This window comes from Myodes glareolus, chromosome 2 (genome assembly GCF_982192425.1).
Source record: "Myodes glareolus chromosome 2, mMyoGla1.1, whole genome shotgun sequence".
NCBI classification, from domain to species: Eukaryota; Metazoa; Chordata; class Mammalia; order Rodentia; family Cricetidae; genus Myodes; species Myodes glareolus.
In genome coordinates, this window is record NC_142027.1 from 57,979,829 (window position 1) to 57,994,244 (window position 14,416).

A 14,416-nucleotide genomic window follows, 5' to 3' on the forward strand; every position below is an offset into this window, starting at 1 on the left:
TGTTTAATTGCACCCAAATCCTTGCCAAGCAGTCATTGTCCCATAGAAATTACTCTAATAAATACACAAGTCCTTTTGTATTGAGCTTATTAATTGCCTGTTTGCAAATTATTTTATGTACTTGAACAGTTTGACTTAAAGTGGATAAGCATCTATATTCTATACAATATCAATTTGCTTGTTACGTCCTTATATAAAATCAAACTATTTAATCAAACAAATGTGTACTGTGCTGAATATGGATAAACTAATTAATGAGGGCTTACGGTCTTGAGTTACAAACCCTTCTGCCACCGAACCAATAAGGGATCCTAAGCTTTTGCCTTCTTTGAACATATGTGATTTGATCTTCTAGTGTCCTTGGCTCTCAAAAGCATCCTCAAAGAGACTGCTCTCAGATCTCCAGGTAAAATTTACTTTTTGGATATTAATTTTTATATATCCATTTTTTTATATATGATGTCTTGTCACACATATTTCTGTGCAACACATGCATTCAGTGCCCACAGAGGCTAGAAGGTGTCTACTCCCCTGGAACTGGAGTTACGTATTGCTGTGAGCCAACACGTGCGTGCTGGGAACTGAACCCAGGTCTTCTGCAAGATCAATCAGTGTTCTTAATCTCTGAGCGACCTATCCAGGCCTGGACATTAATTTTCAAGTATAAAAAAGGGAATCATAAGTTACCCAGTGTTGGCAGGACTCATGAGCCTAACTTGTAAACACCACCAACTGATTTACCATCATAAGTTTTATCATTTTTTTTTTTTGGTAAAACTCTTCAAGTACAGTAAGAGTAGTTTTTTATATGTGGAGTCCCTTGCTCTCTCATTACTCAAATCACACACACACACACACACACACACACACACACACACACACACACACACACACACAGACCACACACATACAACCATAAAAATCAGACAGGAAAACAATATATTGTTATAATAAAAGACATATATTATAGTTAACCTTAAATCACACATCTGGATCTCTTTCCCTCAGATACAGAGCTTTGAGTCTGCCCAGAATTGTCAACTGATGTAAGAGGAGAGAAAATCCCTTCTGAATCCATGTGAAAAAGTTCAAAAATTTATTCAATTTTTTCCTAATCTGAACCCTTTATCCTGTCCATTCATTTTCACACACATATATATGATTTTCTGGATTATAAATTTGAGTATAAACGTCTATGAATTAGTTTTTTTCTTATTCTGAGGAAACTTTGCATTGTCATTTTTTTTCCCCTGAAGTATGCTCTACATTTACTGGCAAATCCTTTTCAAGTAAATTAGGAAAATTCTACTGGGTAATGGTGGTGCACATCTTTAATTCTGGCGCTCTGAAAGCAGAGGCAAGTGAATTTCTGTGACTTTGAGACCAGCCTATTCTACATAGTGAGTTTCAGGACAGCCAAGGCTATGCATAAAAACATGTATTAAAAAACCAAAAGGAAAAGAAAAATTCTGACTGCATCCGCTTACTGAAACTGATATCTGGTAGACACAATATAAGATGATGCAGATAAAATGTTGAGAAGTCTAGCTATTGCCACTATCTTCATATTGCTATGGTCTTGTAAGGATAACAAAAAATCATCAATGGATTACATGAATATGTAATACTGATAGATAATTATAATGAATATAAATGATAATAGGACAGACATTATGAGAAAGTATTGTAGGAAGCTTGTAAATGGTTTTGAAAAACTTGTGGCCTAAAGAAGTCTTCCTAGAAGAAGGGAGATATAATAATGTGGGAAGGAGGCTGCATGGGTAATGGACAGAGGAATTGATGGCATGATATTGGAGGAATCCGAAGAAATGTAAATGCAGTGGATCACACACGCCAGTGAGGTGAGGAAAGCAGCTGCTACAACAGGTTGTAAATCAATAGCTTTATTAAGAATACATTTGAAGGACAGTGGCACCCTCCTACTGGTCATTGCTGTTGGCTAAGAATGGTTTCGACTATTCTTTGCTGTCAGATTTTCAAAGAAAAATTTTGGGTGAATTATGAAATTAGAGTAGGAGGGTATGTATGTATGGAATTATGTCCCCATAAAATTTATATGCTGAGTCACCAATTTCCAATGTGACAGTATGTGGGGATAAGGACAAGCAAATGGCTGTGCAAATTAATGGAAAGAAATTAATCTGTTGGCCTGGATCTGTATGAGAGACATACAGATCTCTCTCTCTCTCTCTCTCTCTCTCTCTCTCTCTCTCTCTCTCTCTCTCTCTCCCCCTGCCTTCCCCTCCCTCTATGCACAGATAAGGTGCCACGTGAGAATACTTCTGTAAAGTCAGGATCAACAGCCTCACCAGAAAACAAATTTCATCTTCTATGCTTTAGAAATATAAGCAAATAAATTTCTGTTCTTTAAGCCCCCAAGTCTGTGGTATTTTCTTACATCAGCTTAAGAAAATGAATATAGATTTAAACAGTAGATATGGAAGTCCTCAAAAGAGGACCATAAGTGTGATTATGACAGTTAACCATGATAATAACATACAGGGCAGTAGAGAGAAAATGTACAGCAATGAAATATTTCTTTTCCGATAAAATCAACAATGTTTTGCATTGGATTGACTAAGGTGAGAGAAATAGTGAGATTAACCTTTTTGACTTACAGAATAGTCATGGCATGGCTACTATACTATAGGAGTCAGAGCAAGGTCAGAGTAGGGGCTGAAATCTACAAGGTGCTTTTGAATATTTGGAAGAGTCAGGTGGGTCTGATGCTTGGAGGGGCAATTAAACCATGCTCAACAGATACCATACTTTGTAACTTTTCAGAACTTTGAACATATTAAAATGTGAAATATGATTCTTTAATTCTACCTGTGGTTTTTGAAAATTTCCAAAGCTGGACCTCTTTTCTGAATAAATAGTGTCACAAGGTTAATAACATAAAATATATTTAGTATTTAATGTTCTGCAGGATATTTTTGTCATTGATTGTAATTAAAGGATATTTGAATGTTTTTCTTCCCTCTTGCTTGATTTTATTCATTAAAACAGTCTTTGGATTCATGATAGCCAATGTACTTTAAACTGAAGGGATGGAACAGAAAAAGATCTAATGACGTTCTAACCACCCTCAGCCAATGTTGTGATAGAGGGATTGGGCAGAAGTCTTTGCCTCTTTATACAAGTTGACAGCCGTTTCTTAGGGTTATACTAATATTGGAGTTATATTTGATCTTGCAAACTTAGAAAACTTGTTTACTTTGAGTTAGTCAACATAAAGTTTTTAAAGGTCTTACATGAAGGAGTCTTAGCAGTTTAAAATCTTGAGAAATCAAATTACATAGATTTTGATGTTGGTGGTGTTTGGGACATGTATAATATTACTTTGTATGTAAAATTTTATAACTCATTTTTATTCACCTATATTCTGAAAATTTAGCTAACCAAATTTCAATACACCCATGTTAAAGTATTTTATAGTATTCTTTAGTATAAATATCAAAATGTGTTTAGACATGCGGCTATATCCAGCTTAAATTAAAAATGAGAACCATGGGCAAGAAGAGTGGTAGGAAATAGAGAAAGGAATGGATCAAATATAGCAACTCAATGAACCTGGCTATTCTTTCACAAAACAAAAAACAAACAAACAAAAAATACCCAATAAAGCAGTTCCTATCCCCCTCAAACTTGCATGCCCAGTGAGAAATCTGCTCCTCATGTTTACCTCTGAGAGAGAAATGACAGTTAAATAGATCTGGAAAAATCTTTTGGCTAAATTTGATCCTAATATCAAATAGTCCATAATAATTTGTGATAAAATATATAACTTCTCACTTCCTTAATGCTTCTCAGTTGTACAGTAGTCACTGGAAACCTTGTATCCCAGTCATTTTTGGTAGTTCATTAAGGTACATAGTCTCCTCTTTTGTGCCCCAGATGCATGGCTCAGAATCATTCAATAGAAGCTTTTGGTATGACTTTTGAATTGAACTAAATACTCCTTCCCTTCTGATTAGTAGGTTACCAGGGAGTTCTCCAGCTTCATTTGTATTATTGTACTTCTAAGGAAAAAGTTTTGAAAGTGGTAGATGTGAAGGTTAATGACTCAAATATCCCCCAAGATATATCTAATTGTTATTCATACCTGCCAGTGCCCCTCCACCCTACTCTGCCATTGTCGCCATGACATATAGGAGCAGAATAATTACTAGAGAGTTGAAGAAGTTGAACTCAATTTACCAGTTGCTACAAGGGGAAAAAAGAAGTTATACGAGACAGTTTTCATTATGAAATATTCATAAGAATGAAATATAACCTATGTGACAATAAAATGTTAATAAGACTTTTAAGAGCATTAAAGTAACATATTTACTGCAAAGACAACTGAATTCAAATCTATTATTCCTAAGTTTAGCATAAAGAGGTCCTTTTGTGGTAACAAATATAACATAGGAAGGCACTTGCTTTTTTTCCAGGAAAATTTTCCACTGCTATAAAATTTCCACATGGAAAAAAATTAATTTTCCATCATCTCCCCATGGCAATCTGAAACAATTAGAATTAAATTTTATAAGTGCCCGTAACTTTCAGTCATAATATATTTAATATCAATTTAACAACCTATTGAAGGGGCCCAAATTCACTAAGATTTTTGACTATTTGAGTGAAGTTCTTAGTTAAGAAAAATTCTATCTTTCAGGGTTTAGGAACTTGCTGTCAGTGATAGAATGAGCAACTGAAACATCTGCCAGAATCAGTAAACTATTGATTGGATATAGAGGGCCATTGTAAAGCAATAAGAAGATGTGAAGTTGTAGGAGGAATGTGTAGGAGGGGTCGAGGGTTTGAAAGAGCGGGTCAGGGTGAAAATGATCAAATTATATCATATATATGTAGAGAATTTCAAAGAATGAAGAAAATATGATTTAAAAAGAGAATCAGTATGCTCAAATGTTGTGAAGAGTTTTTCTTTAATTTTAAAAATTTCTTTTAATTAATTAATTTTTTGGGAGAGTATGTAGGTGAGCTGCTATGAGTATTGAACCAGAGTTCCTCTGGAAGAGCAGCCAGTGTGTTTAACCTTCAATCGCCAATCCTTCTTCTGACTTCTGGCATGTTCTGAACTTAAGTTTGGTTTCTTCTAGCTGCTGCATTGAAAAGATATTTTATAGACAAATGGAAGACCATTAGTATCTCTCACTCTTCAGCATAAGGTTGATTGAACTGAATTCTGGGTAGCTTGGTCACACTATGTATTCATGGCTGTTGCTGTTGCTATGATTCAGCAACTGCAGATAATCATCTCTATATGATTTCCTCCATAGTTTAAAAAATACTATGTAAATGTAGTTCTGAGGAGAATTGCCTTTAGATTTTAATTATAATTTTTCAACACATAGTTATGCAAATTTAGAATTTCATACATGCCACTTAATGTTGATGCTGATCAGCTTGTGGAGAAGTTTTAGCTTCCCAAATGGACTGAAAGAATATTCAGAAGTTTGCATTTGTAGGAAATTTGGGGTTAGTGAAGCAACTCATTAGGAGGCTTGCTCTTCTCTGAACAAATGGAGGAAAAGTAAACTTTTCCCTTCATGTTTAAACAAAGTCATTAGGATTCTCTCACTTCTTCCTGAAGTTTTCCTCTTGATGAAGAAACCACCGATGTCACGTGCTTAAGGTGAGAAATATGTGTGGAGGAATTGCAGCTTTTGCTCATCCCAGTGATAGGAAACACCAATTTTCTGAGATAAACTATAAGTTCTGAGAAAATGGAATTTCCTGGCATGTCAATTCTGGACATTCTGTGAGTGTCCAGCAAAGAAGCCTGTGAATTGCTTCTGTCAGTATGACTGGCAGAAGCTCTTGCAAGTGTTGACAGCTTGTAATTCTTTCTACTGACTTTCAAACAAATTACTGACATTATTATGCATTAACTTTCTGGTAACACAACAACAACAAAGCACATGATTGAATGAAAAATTTCAAATAAGACCTTATACTTAAAAATTAACCCCCAGGAAGATATACTTATTGTCGTTCAGGGACCATTTGATTGCATAGAGCTTTGTTATGATTTTGGCTAAGTTTTTAAATCTAAAGTGACCTCCTGAGATGCCCTCATACTTGCGCTTGTTTGTGCAAATGCTGTGGAAGTAACTAATTCTTCCAGATAAAATGCTTGTGACTTGGGCTTTCACTTCATGACTGGTAAGCTTCTGAATCATGCTGTAAATTGTACTACACCGGACGGATTATGTACTGTAGATAGTTATGGTGCTATATTCAGCAAAATTTTTTGTGTTCTATTAACACTAACTTAATCTATTATAAACCATGGTCTCACATGTTAGGTAACCCATTTCTTAAAGTATTTGATACTGAATTTCACAGTTTGATTAAAAACTTCTTTTGTTTACTAAAATGGAATTTGGTTTTGGTTTCAATTAACCTTCTGTTTTTCCTGTGATGTCTTCATAGGTAGCACTGTGTCTTATTGACAATAGAGTATAGTTTTATCTTTCAGTTTTCACTGAAACTAACGATACTTGTGAAGTAAGTTTGAGACCTTTAATGAGTTATATTGCTGGGATGACTAAACCATGCAAAAAATAAATATTTTAACTTTATTCCAAGCCTAAAGTTTATTACTTTTGACATTTTGAAAATATTATAATGTGAATAAATAATTTCTTGATAAATTTAAAGCATACTGAAATCACATATTTTCAAATTTATATAAGCTTTACATGAATCGATAGTTTTCAATCCCATCTCTTCAGGACTATTTAATGAACACTTTATATTCAATTTAATTAAACAAGACCTAGCACTTCAGGATCTCATGTTAGAAAGTTGAATAGGGTTTTCTAACACTTAAGAACTTACTGTCCACCAGGAAATGCAAGTGTGTAAATACTTAGCATATTGTTTGAGTTCTGAAAGAATCACGCATTCGAACACAACTATACACTAAGAATAAAGCCTCTTATCTGACTTATTAGGGGAAGGCTCTTGGAAGAATTTAAGAGGGAACCTATGAGGCAAAGGAAATAAACCTTCTTATTTTAAATTATCTTCAGAAGTACTAAGCAATGTTCACAAAGACTTTCACTCCATCTCTGACACCGACTCACTTATATTCTCCCTAAACTCTTAGGTGGTACAATGACGTTGACTTATGGGATGCTGTGAAAGAAAAATGGCCATCCAGACTAGGCACAGTATAGGGGGGATTGTTTCCCTGGTTGTGATTTTCCTAAACTCATTGAACTACTTAAACAGTACAGGATGAGCATGCACAGTGCTCACAGCCCATCTCTTACTCTAATGGGGCTCTACTGACCTCACACACTGCCTCACCAAGGAGTTTTCCATATGCACTGGACATCACATTGAGATACTTCATTGACCATATGCAAAAGAGCCAAGAGGAAGTTCCAGACACCTATTCCTTACTGCTAAACTCACATTGTCACAATTACTATCTACCTTGAACCCATACGGGCAGTTCTATGCCTTCTAATTTTAATTTTTCACACAATAAGAGAAGAATCAGACCACTAAGCTCTGGATTCTTAAACATTTTCATAGTGTTTTCTAGGAAACCGTGATTCAACAGTAGAATCTATTCTATTTGAGACCAGTCTGTTATGGAAACCCTCAAACCACCTCGTCCCACCCACTAGAAAGCTGTTCACCTACACTTTCGCTTCACAGGTCAAGAGTCTTTGACACTGTGAAATATTCATAGTTCTTTGCTCAGATGGTCTGTACTTCTGGAACTGGAGAGGAATTTATGCCACATGTTTATGCCACTCATGTTCTATCATTTTGCTTCCATCTCAACTTCTACATTGTTACACCATTTTTCAAAGATTTTAGCACTCAACTTCTTCGCCATCATCATTCTGGACTTCTACCTGATTTCAGCTTCTATTTTATGACCCTTTTATTACTGTTCTTCAGTAATTTTTCCTTTACCCAATTTTAAGTCTTACTTAACAGATACTAACTAAACCATGTCTTTACAAATACTTATATATTCTTTATATACAGCCCTTTCACAGGGGTCACCTAAGATAATAGGAAAACATAGAATTTTACATTATGATTCATAACAGTAACAAAATTACAGTTATGAAGTAGCAATGAAAATAATTTTATGGTTGTGGAATCACTACAACATGAGGAACTGTGTTAAAGGGTCACAGCATGAGGGAGGTTGAGAGCCACTGATTTAATGTTTCACCAATTTCCTAGAACTGCACCACCACTTACGGATCAAGTGTTCAAACACAGGGATCTTTCTCATTCAAACTGCAACATTCAGAGTGAATTCTATTGTCAATCACGATGGATGCTCATTGCATAAATGCTCTGTAACATGAGGGGCCGGCTTGTTGGGGCTTCTGTCCTGCCCGGTACCCCAACAACTGGCAAATCCCAAAGAGAAATTACACACAGGACTCCATAAGGTTATAAACTGATTGGCTCATTAGGTCAGGCTTCTTGTTAACTCTTAAAACATATATTAACCCATTATTCTCATCTATGTTAGCCATAATGGCTCAGTACCTTTTCCAGCGGGGGCAGCTTACATGTTGCTTCTTCAGTGATCTGTGCAGGAGTGGCTGATGGCTTCCTGTGTCCCAGAATACTCCCAGTCTCTTTACTCCACTCCTACTTCCTGTCTGGCTTTCCCGCCTATACTGCCTGCCTGGCCAATCAGCGTTTTATTAAAATATGATTGACAGAATACAGACAATTCTCCCGCACCATTTCCCTCTTTTTTTTTTTAAACAAAAGAAAATACCCATAGTCTATTTGTTGGGAATGTGGGCGTAGTATTTTAGGCTACTTCCTGTTGGTTGGGGGCGCTGATGATCTTATGGGGACCTAAAGAAAATTTAGAGTTATAATCAAGTCCTGACTGGAGTATCCTGTGAGACCTGATCATCTCAGGCAGCACCTTGAATCCGTTTTGGATGTAGAACTCAGACATCTGGGCCATCTATTTTTACCGGAGATTGCTCAGGTGGTCTCCCTTGGCCAAAGATGAATTTTTTTAACTCTGAATAAATCCAGAGGCTCTCATTTTTTGTGGAAACACAAACAAAATCTCTTTTTCAAAGTAACAAATCTTTTGACTTTAGTTTTGAAGCCAAGGTATTTTTAAAATGTCTATCTTGGATTAATTTTGTAGCATTTATAAACAAAAGTCTTTTAGCAGTTGTTGCTCCTTCCTCAGCAATCAAACAATTTAAAGAGAGCATAATAGTTTGAAGATTCTCTGTGTATTTTTTATCCTTATGTGGCTTTATTTTAACCTCTATTTTTTTTATTTTTACTTTTACTTTTTGAGACAGGATCTTTGTATATCTTTGTCCTGGAATAACATTGTAGACCAGGCTGTCTTTGAACTCACAGAGATCCTCCTGTCTCTGCCTCCCCAGTGCTGGGATTAAAGGTGTATGCTACCACACCTTGAACTCACAGAGATCTGTCTCTGCCTCCCAGGCATTGGGATTAAAGGCGTGTACTACCACACCTTGAGGTCACAGAGGTCAATCTGCCTCTACCCCTTGAAGTCACAGAGGTCAATATGCCTCTGCCTCCCAGGCATTGGGATTAAAGGTGTGTACCACCACACCCAATTATTCTCTTTCTTTTCTTTTAACTTTAAGAATTTTAACTTTTAGCCTGTATATACATATTGTAAACCATTTAGAGGTTTTTTTTCTCTTTGAATCTCTCTTTACTGTATGTTTTTTTTTTTGACCATATGAGTCTTTAATTTACTAAGCAATATGGAGAGCTGTGGCTTTGACGACTAGATCCAGCTCATTCCTTAGCTTTTTAGCCTCCAGGTTGAGGTACCAGTCAGAGCTGTGTTCATTGCCACAACTCTATGGCGTTTCAAGGTCCTTGCCAGCATGCAAGCTGCAGCATTCTGCTCACAGACCACACTCAGTCGGACTGCCTGCCTGAAAGAGTCAGAGTTTGCTCTGGCAGGACAGCCCAGATAGCCGGCATTTTAAAACAGCACAGCTTTTCTCCTGCTACAGCTGAAAACTGAAAAGAATGCGTTCAGCTTGTCATCAACAACATTTAAGTATTTTGTGGCAGGACCTCTTTAAAGAGCTGCAAGGTTTTGCAGCTAAAGCTGAGTCAGGAAGCCTCTCTCAGATGAGAGCGCTTGCTTGCCTCTAGCAAGCAAAGTAGAGCTGAGAAATTGCTGCCACCAAGAAGCCATGTTTTACTCTATTTTTTTCTAAGCTTTCTCAGGCTTTCTGTGGATTCAGTTATCCACGTCTGGGCGCCATATGTAGTATGAGGGCTGGCTTGTTGGGGTTTTTGTCCTTCCCAGCACCCCAACAGCCGGCAAGCAGCAAAGAAAAATTACACACAGGACTCCATAAGGTTATAAACTGATTGGCCCATTAGGTCAGGCTTCTTGTTAACTCTTATAACATATATTACCCCATTATCCTTATCTATGTTAGCCACATGGGCTCAGTACCTTTCTCAGTGTGACAGCTTACATGTTGCCTCTTCGGTGGTCTGCGCAGGAGTGGCTGAGAGAGAGCTTCTGCTTCCAGAATACTCCCAGTCTCTTTGCTCCACCCCTACTTCCTGTCTGGCTTTCCCGCCTATACTGCCTGCCTGGCCAATCAGCGTTTTATTAAAATATGATTGACAGAATACAGATAATTCTCCCGCACCAATGCTCCATTATTTTGTTTGTTTTTTTCCCTCATTAGACCTAACATGGAAAAAGAGACAACTCTAGTAAAACAGCCTCTTTGTCCACTAACCATGAGCTGTCTACTGCGTAGTAAGGCATCTGAATATGCTGGGGTAACACTTCAGATTCTTGAGAATGAATATCAAATACATTTTGGCACTTTCTAAAAGCCATACAGTATCTCCCAGTGCTACTATTGACTTCCTCACACTGGTATTCTATACAGTTACCCTACACCTATAAATCTCGTTCTCCAACTAGAATTTTGGCCAAAAATATTGCTTCATATTTTATCAAGAAAATGGAAACCTTTAACCGAGAACATATAAGGCATTCCAAGGTAACATCTACTCACCTATCAGCTATTGTGCTGACATTCTTGCTTTATGTTTTTATTTGGACTTCTCTCAAAATCAAATCTACTTGTATACAAATTGTGTAGACTTGTGTGTATTCTCACCCCTTACTTGATGACATTTGGAAAAAAAAAGGACATCAGTAGTTACAATCTTAGAATACTGTAACTGTATTTAAATCAAATTTATGTTCAGCAAGCTGCAGATGGGCAAGATGATGCATTCTTACTCATGTAGAAACCCATGAAAGAAGTACATGACTGATGCTGTGGGGACTGTCGTTAACCTGGAAATCACTGAGGCAGTCTCCTCATGTGCCACTAAAGTCCTCTTTTACTCTACCATTTCTAAGAGGGAACTTGATTAACTTAGTTTTTCTTATACCTAACACATTAGTCAATATTTTTGTGCATTTAAGCTGTTCATTTCTTTATAATGTTAATCAATGTTCCATAATGTTGCTATGCTAAAACTTATTTGTTCATTATTTTATAATTTTTTACAAAATGACAAATAGGGTTTTTATTGGGTTATATTCTATCTGTGGAATTTTGATGAGGAATCTGCATTGAATTTGTAGATTGCTTTTGGTAGAATGGCCATTTTTTGTTAATCCTATTCAGCACTAGAGATCTTTCCATCTTCTGATATCTTCTTCAGTTTCTTTTGGCAACATCTTAAAGTTTTTATCATATAAAGTCTTTCACTTGCTTGGATATAGTTACTCCAAGATAATGTATATTGTTTTAGGCTTTTGTGAAAGGTGTTGTTTCCCTTTTCAATACGTTTGTCATTTGCATATAGGAGGAACACTATTTTTTTTTTAATACTTTGCTGAAAGTGTTTGCAAGCTCTAGGGTTTTTTTTTGGTTGAATTTTCAGGATCACTTACGTATACTATCATATTTGTAAATAAAAATACTTTAACTTCTTTTCAAAGTTGAATCTTTTTGATCTCTTTCAGTTTTCTCATTGATCTAGTTAAAACTTCAAATACTATATCAAATAGCTATAGAGAGAGCTGCTACATGGTCTCACTGCCACAGAACTGCCTGCCAAACAACCACAATAAAACATAAGTCTTGTGCCTGATTTTAATGGAAACGTTTTGAGTTAGCTCCATTTAAGTTGACATTGGCTCTAGAATTATTTTAACATGCCTGTATTGTGTGTGGGTATGTCCCTTGTAGACCTAGTCTTTTTAGGATTTTTATTATAAAGGAGTGTAAGTTTTTTTCACAGGCCTTTTCTGCATCTGAAGCAACGATCATGTGGTTTTGTGGAAAAGACGTCTTGAAAATTTTGAATTTTCTGCTTGGATATCTTATTGTCCTGTGTCATGGAGATCCTGCAGCTTTGAGTCTGCAGGATTGGCCCCTACCCGTGTGACCCCAGATCACAGATGGGGTGGTTGTTGGGTTGGGTCAACTTGTAATCCTGGTTCTGGGCCTGAGTAGTTGCAGGGTTTGCCAGGCACCAGGTCTCCCCTGTTATCACCACCAGGGTGAATTCTCTGACTTTTCCCTGGCTAGTTCACCCCTTGCTACAATGAGCCAGTGGATGGGGCCAGTTCTCCTATTTTCATGCCCTTAGGGCTTGCTCTCCCACACGTGGACCATCAGGGCCAAACTCTACTGTGTCGCCAAGGTGAGGTACAGGGGAGGGCCCAGCATCGATAGTGTAGTAGAAACCAGAGACCTTGAACCAGACCAATCAATGACTCTTTGCAATGAATGCTTACAAGTAAAGATATATGGACAAAAGCTTATTGTGTGACTCACTGTGTCATGCTACAACATTCATGATGGGTTTTTTACTTTTTTCCTTTTCTTTTTTTTTCTCTTAAATTTTATTTTGTTTGGAGACGTGGGGTTACAAGGGCAGTGGAGGAACATGAAGAGACAGGGAAATGGATGTGAAAAGACACAAAGAATAAATAAAAAAGTTAAAAAAATTGAGCTTTCCACTGAATAGTTTGTCACAATGTTTATTTAAGTTTTCTTTATTTACCCCAGCAATATTTTGCTGCTTTCAGTGTGTAGATCTTGCACAATTTTTTAGATTTAATCCTAAGAACCCCATATGTTTTGGGTTATAAATTGCCTTTTCAGGAGGATGGAGAAATGGCTCAGTGGTTAAGAGCACTGACTGCTCTTCCAGAGGACCCGGGTTCAATTCTCAGCACCCACATGGCAGCTCACAACTGTCTGAAAATCTAGTTCCAGGGGATCTGACACCTTCATACCAGTGCACATAAAATAAAGATAAATAAATCATAAAAAATTAAAAAAAAATAAATTGCATTTTCAGTTACCTGCTCTTTATGAGAGTGTGTAAAGGTAAAATGAATGTTTGCAGCATGTTTATCCAGAATCCTACCACCTTCATCACATATCACATATTAATTTTGCTGTCCTTCCTTAGGAGTTACACCAGATTTTCTAAGATTCCTGGGTGCTATATCTTCTGTGAGTAACAATATTTTTTTTTTGCTAGTGTGGATTTGTCTTACTTTCTTTACTTATTATAGTGAACAGAACTTCCAGCACGTGTTAAACAGAAAAGATGGGTACAGATATCTTTCTCTTATTTCTGATCCTAAGTGTTTCATCCCAAGCAGGTAGTGTTGAACCATTTAATTTGATGTTATATACTGATGTTTTGTAGATGTCATTTTCAAACATGGACAATTCTTTTGTTTCTAGTACAATGATACCTTGTGTGAAGGATATTATACTTTGTTGGATTTTTTTTGCCGTGTACTGAGAAAATCATGCATATGTTCTATTTCAGTTTGATGCTAAGGTTGTTTTTTTCTTTCTTAAAATTGATTTTATTGAGCTATACATTTTTCTCTGTTCCCCTCCTTTCCTTTCCCCTCTTCTTTAACCCTCTTGCAAGGTCACCATGCTCCCAATTTATTTAGGAGATCTTGTCTTTTTTTTTTTTTTAGTTCCCATGTAGATTAAATCCATGCATGTCTCTCTTAGGGTTCTTCTTGTTGTCTAGGTTCTCTGGGATTGTGATTTGTAGGTTGGGTTTCTTTGCTTTTTGTTTAAAAACCACTTATGAGTGAGTACATATAATTGTATTTCTGGGTCTGAGTTACCTCACCCAGTATGATGTTTTCTAACTCCATCCATTTGCTTGCAAATTTCAAGATGTCGTTATTTTTATTTTTCTGCTGTGTAGTAATCCATTGTGTAAATGTACCACATTTTCCTTATCCATTCTTCAGTCGAGGGGCACTTAGGTTGTTTCCAGGTTCTGGCTATGACAAACAATGCCGTTATGAACATAGTTAAGCACATGTTATTGTGGTATGATTGAG